The sequence below is a fragment of the Prionailurus bengalensis genome, chromosome E1 (assembly GCF_016509475.1).
Source record: "Prionailurus bengalensis isolate Pbe53 chromosome E1, Fcat_Pben_1.1_paternal_pri, whole genome shotgun sequence".
NCBI lineage: Eukaryota > Metazoa > Chordata > Mammalia > Carnivora > Felidae > Prionailurus > Prionailurus bengalensis.
In genome coordinates this window covers 58,345,574-58,351,614 of record NC_057347.1, presented here as the reverse complement: position 1 = coordinate 58,351,614, position 6,041 = coordinate 58,345,574, and positions in this window count along the sequence as shown.

Here is a 6,041-nt window from a genome sequence, read left to right as displayed (position 1 = left end):
GGCTCTGTTCAGTTTGGAGTCTCCGTGCCTTGAACCCAGACCTGGGCCCCCAGTGAATGATTGTTGAATGACCCAGTGAATTTCTGGTGGGGCTGTCCTGCCCCCACCAACTGTGTCTGTCCCTATTTGAGCTTCTCTGTCCCTTGCCCCTCGGCCCAGGACATCTGTGTGGCGCATGTGGCTGGGTATTTCCACTCGAGGAAACCTTCCTGCACATCCTTCAGATCCCCGCCCAAATGTCACCTCCTCCAGGAAGACTTCTGTGGCCTCCAGCTAGAGGGGGTCCTTCCCCCCCACCCCCCCCGAGCTCAGGAGGGGCACTGCGTGATCTCAGAGGTGTCCCTTCCAATAATGGCAGCTGCTTCCTTTTTTGTTCTCGCTCAATATTGCAGCGGTGGTGGACTGTCCGTGGCCTCCTCTGGGGAGTTTTTTTTGAGAGGAAGCTGGCTCTCGAAAGTTCCCTCATTTCTGGTGCCTTGTTTGGAAATACCGCTGCTGTGCCAGGGCTTTGAAGCTAAGTCTTAGATCCGACCTCTTTTCTTCTGGGCGCCCGGGGCCGGGCCTTGGGCGGCTGCCAACCCCTTAACAGCGGGGCGTTTTCCATGTCGTCTGGCCTCCGATGGCTAGTGGGACCACGGGCTACGCCTCTTCTCCCTGCCCAGCCGTGTCCCCCCAGAGCCAGGCTCCCGGCAGCTCGTGTTCCTCTCCTGCTCCCACCAGCCATCGGCGGTCCTGGCACAGCCTGCGGTTCCGTGTTGCCTGCTTGACTGCTGGTCTACCAGCTCCGGTTCCGCTGCGCCCTGCTGTCTGGGCCCCACACGCGTCTCCCCGTGCCCTCTGCCTGGCGCGCCCCCTCCGCTGTCCGCACCTGGCCTGCCTCGGTGCGTCCTCAAGACCGAGCCGAGGAATCGGAATGGCTTCCGGAGCCTCCGCTTGGGCTGTATGTCTTAGGCCTCATTTCACCACCTGGGCCCATTTGTCCCCCGTTTAGTCATCAGCATTCAAGGCCCGAGGCTGTGTTTTGTTCCTCTCTGTACTGCCGGCTCCTGGCCCAACCTTTGCTGAGCCCAGCACGGCAGGCTGAGCGGGACCGGCCTCCGGTAGCCCAACACAAGGCCAGATGGCGGGCTGGCTGTGTCCAGGGTGAGGGTGCTCTCCGCCAGGGCAGACGCCTCCCCCTGAGACCGACGCCTCACCCCCACTTAACCAGGCCAGAGGCCACCCCTGGGGTGTGGCCTTGACTGTGCGGGGAGATGTATCAGTCCGTCCTGCTGACCGCCGGACAGGCCGTCCTCAAACACCACTGACTTGCCACACTGCGTGCTCACTTGCGATCACACGGCGTCCAGTGCTGACATCTTCCCCAAGAGGGGCTCAGCGCCAGCTGGCTGTGGAGACAGGGTGGGGACAGTCCGTGGGGGCCGTGGCCACCTCTGTCTGGAAGTGAGGGCACATTCTTCCATTCTTCTTTTGGCCGGAACCAGACATCCAGCCCCAGGGGCATGCCGTGGGGGTGCGGTGGGGAGGGCAGGCCCCATGGAACACCCAGCGCTGGGACAGGCTCGCCGTCTCTGCCACGGGACTTTGGGGTCCTCCTGGGCACTGTACATGACAGCAACGTGCCCCAAACTTGCTAACTTTTAAAGTGAGCACAATAAAGCCATCATGGGGATTAAGGTCATACTGTCAGGAGATGGGCTGTCGCGAGGCCTGCCACCAGCCACACATTTGCCCGTGGTGGCCCCTTAGAGTTCTACGGTGACAGAAGCACCTGAAAGAGGCGTCCGTGACAGCTCAGGACGCTGTCCTGCTCGGCCAGAGCCCCCGTCCCTCCTGTTTACTGCTGCTTCAGAAGTGGGGGTCGAAAGCCAGAAAATTCACGAATGCCAAGTGCGTGTAGGCACTCAAGCCCAGGGTCCCGCATGTGGCTGCTGCGTGACCTCTTTTTGCCTGAGCGACTGTCCAGGGCTGTCAAATAAAGAAGGGCCGAAGCCTAGCAGAGCTGGAAGGGGCGGCACCCAATTTACAGTTGAGCAAAGAGAGGCCCGAGGACTTGCCTGAATCAGGGCAGGACCGGGGCTCTGACCCCGCTTTGCGGCTTCCAGGCCCTCCCTCTGGGCTCTGCTCCAGGCCTCCTTCCCAGTGAAGAGGTGTCTTACCGCCAGCTCAGGGCGTGTCAGCAGGATGAAAAAGTCTATGCAGAACATTCCCGTGTGCTTGTGTGGCAGAAGCTATCAGGAAAGGGGAGCCTGGGTGGTTCAGTCAGTTGAGCACCCGACTCTTGATTTCGGCTCAGGCCATGATCCCAGGGTTGTGGGATCGAGCCCCGCATCGGGCTCTGTGCTGAGCGTGGAGACCACTTAAGATTCTCTCTCCTCCCCCCAGCCTTCCTCTGCCCCCTCCCTTGCTCTCTCTCCCTCAAATGAAAAACAGGGGCACCTGGGTGGCTCAGTCGGTTAAATGTCTGACTTTGGCTCAGGTCATGATCTCACGGTCCGTGAGTTCGAGCCCCGCGTTGGGCTCTGGGCTGATGGCTCAGAGCCTGGAGCCTGCTTCCGATTCTGTGTCTCCTTCTCTCTCTGCCCCTCCCCTGCTCACGCTCTCTCTTCCAAAAATAAATAAACATTAAAAAGAAATCTATCAGGAAATGATAAGAAAAATCCATAAAAGGAGACGTAAGAATGGGGATGGTGTCTCAGTAGCAAAAACAAGTCTTGGGTATCCTCGTTGATCAAGGAGAGAGTGCAGCCGAAACCTGGGGGCTTGCACAGAGTCCTGTCTCACCTGAAGATGAAAATAACTAAATGTGCAAGCTAGATCGAGAAGTGTGCGTGGGCCCCACAGCAGCCAAAAGGTGGGAGAGGCCAGTGTCCACTGATGGATGAATACACCACATGGGGAACAGCCACGCAATAGAATATTATTCAGCCTTGAAAAGGAAGGAGATTCTGACACCTGCTACAACATGGATGGACCTTGAAGTTACTATGTGGAGTGAAATAGTCCAATTGCAAAAGGATAAATATTCTAAGATTCCACCTGTATGAGTTCCCTGGAGTCGTCAGATTCATGGACGGAAAGTAGGATGGTGGGAGCCAGAGGCTGGGGGAGAAGGCTGGGCGGTCAGTGTTTACTGGACAGAGTTTCACTTTGGGAAGATAAGGAAGTTCTGCGGATGGACAGTAGGATGTCTGCACAAGAATGGGAATGTCCTAGGTGCCACCGAATTGCACACTCACAAGTGGTTAAAATGCTCAATGTTATGTGTATTTTACTACAATTAAAAAAAAAAAGAAAAGAAGTGTGTGTGTTTCTGTCGGTTTCCATGTCTTTGTCATGCTTTCTCCGCTTCTGGCTGGGGTGTTTCTGGTGGCACCAGGAGTCCCGAAGGCAAATGCTGAGGCTTTTTAAGGTTGGCAAGGTTGCGTGTCAGGGAGGGCCTATCTCCCTTGGTAGCGGGCACCTTTCCCTGACCCTAAGACTTTCTGGATTTCAGGTTTCATGCTTCTGTTCTCTCCCACGCTTCGTGCTCAGCACAAGGCTATAAGGGAGTTCTGTATGGTTGTGCATAAACCCAAACTTACAGAAGGTGCACTGGGGATGATCGACCAAGGTCATCCTACCGTTTCTACTCCTGCGAAGATTTGCTGCAGAGTTAACTTCTTATAGGGAAACTTCAAGTGCAGTTCACTCTGAGCTGGGTCCACGTGAAAGTCAGGCTTTCTTTTTGGTTGAGGGTTGAGGGTCGGGGGAGGCTGCACGCATCCTTTACTGAGAGCGAGTTCCCCCTGGAACTGTATCCTGCTTTCACAATAAAACAAAACCAGGCAGTCAGCGTTGTGGGAGGAGTGGGCAAACTGGTGAGGAATGGGGAGAGGGTGACCTGGGGCATCAGGTGCTTGCGAGATCTGCTCTGAGTGCAAAGCCCTCCTACACTCACATCTCAGAAGTCCTTGGCAAGGTCTGGGCCCCCACAAAGGACGTGGGAGGGAGACGGCCTCAGCCCAGGATGACTTCATTGTGGAGACAGAAACTAATTCCTCTCTAAGTGGAAAAAGGCTCTTTAGCTGCATTAAGAGGCTGAAATCTGATGAAAAGGCGAATAGATTCAATCTTCCTTGCACCAGTGGCCTGAGACTTCATCAGACTCAAACCGATTAGAAAAATTCACATTGAAAGCATCGTTTATAATAGACCAAAATCATAGAAAACATTTGGCCTGGAGGGAGGAAGGGAGAACATTTCCACCCAAGCCATAATCTTTCATTGCCTCCCCCCGCCTCCTTTATGGGGTCTGACAGCCCTGTCTCCTCCCCAGGACTAATCATTAGACTAATTAGTGGCTAATCAATGTTTAATTAAAACTCAGCCATTAATTACAGGAAGTGCCATGGCAACTTGGGAATAAACTGTGGTTGCAAGAGGGATCTGATTTCCGTGAGCACGGCCGGTGACCGAGGAAGAAAACTTTCCTTCTTGCTCCTGTCGGTGCTTCTTTGCACTCTGGCTTGGCTGGATCTGGAGGTCTGGAGAGGGGATAAGAGAATGCGTGGGGAGCGGGATGGATCGATCCAAGCGTCTTGGCTTCTGGCCCGTTACCCAGTTTCCCCACCCACTCCACGGGCCCTTTCCTCACGGTTCTGGCATCGCTTTTCCCACGTCCTGCATTTAACCTATTTTTCTCTGAAAATCCCTTATTGGGTGTCTACACACTTGTATTTAGACTGACGCTCACAGCTGTTACTGTAAACTACAAGGTCCTGTATCAGTGGTTCTCAACCCTGGCTGCAAGAGAGGTTACAAAAGTTTGAATAGAAGGCTAGACAAATGGCCCAATGAAGAGAGTAGAGAGCCCAGAAACAGGCCCAGCACATATGGGCAAACAGCACATGATAGAAGACAAAGGTGGCCCTGCTGCAGATGTGGCACGGATGACCTTGGCTATAAACGGTGCTGGGTCAATTGGATAGCCACCTGAAAAAACAGGAAGCATGATCCCTACCTCACACCATACATGGAAATCAATTCTACCTTCTAGAAGATGATATAGAAGAAAATTTGGAATATTTTCATGATACAAAGGAAAAGATGGACAAATGGGGTTATATTAAAACTAAAGGGGTCTGTTCACCAAAGGTCACCGTTAAGAGAGTGGAAAGGCAAACACAAAGCAGGAGAAGACATTGCAATAGATATGACTTAAAAAAGGGGCTCGTAGAAACCTGGGTAAGAGACTTGAACAAGTACTTCACAAAGTGCCTTACTAGGCGTCAGGGAAATGCAAACTGGATGCCACTATGACCCACCAGGGTGACTAAAATGAGTAAATTGGTGACCCCAGGGGCTGGTGAAGACAGAGGACGATGGCAACCTTCACACGTTGCTGGTAGAAGCGTGAGCGGGAACAGCCGCTTTGGAAAACTGTTCAACAGGATCTGCTGAAGCTGAACATATGGTGGCCCCGGGGCCCCACGGCTCCGCCCCCAGACACCCATTGGTGGAAATCCACGCACACGTGCACCAAGACACACACACCAAGAGTGGGCACGGCACCATCATCTTTCATAGCTCCAGATGGGAAGGAACCCAAATGTCTTTCGACAGGAGTGTGGCTGAATAAAACTGTGGTTCATTCATACAATGGAATACATAACAGAGTTTCTACACTCAGTGAACCTCACAAAAATAATGTGGCAGGAAAGGACCCAGGCACAAAATTGGGGATAGACTGTACTATTCCACTCAGACTTTAGGATCAGGCCAGACACAATGGTAATTATCTTTGGGAATGAAGAAGGGCAGGGGAGAACAGGGGGCCACCTGTGGGTCTGTGATACTCTATTTCTTTTTTTTAAAGTTTACTTATTTATCTCAAGAGAGCGAAAGAGCAGGACAGGGGCAGAGGGAGAGGGAGAGAGAGAATCCCAAGCGGGTTCCACGCTGTCAGCACAGAGCCCAAAACGGGGCTCCATCTCACGAAGTGTGAGATCATGACCTGAGCTGAAATCAAGAGTCAAATGCTTAACCGACTGAGCCACCCA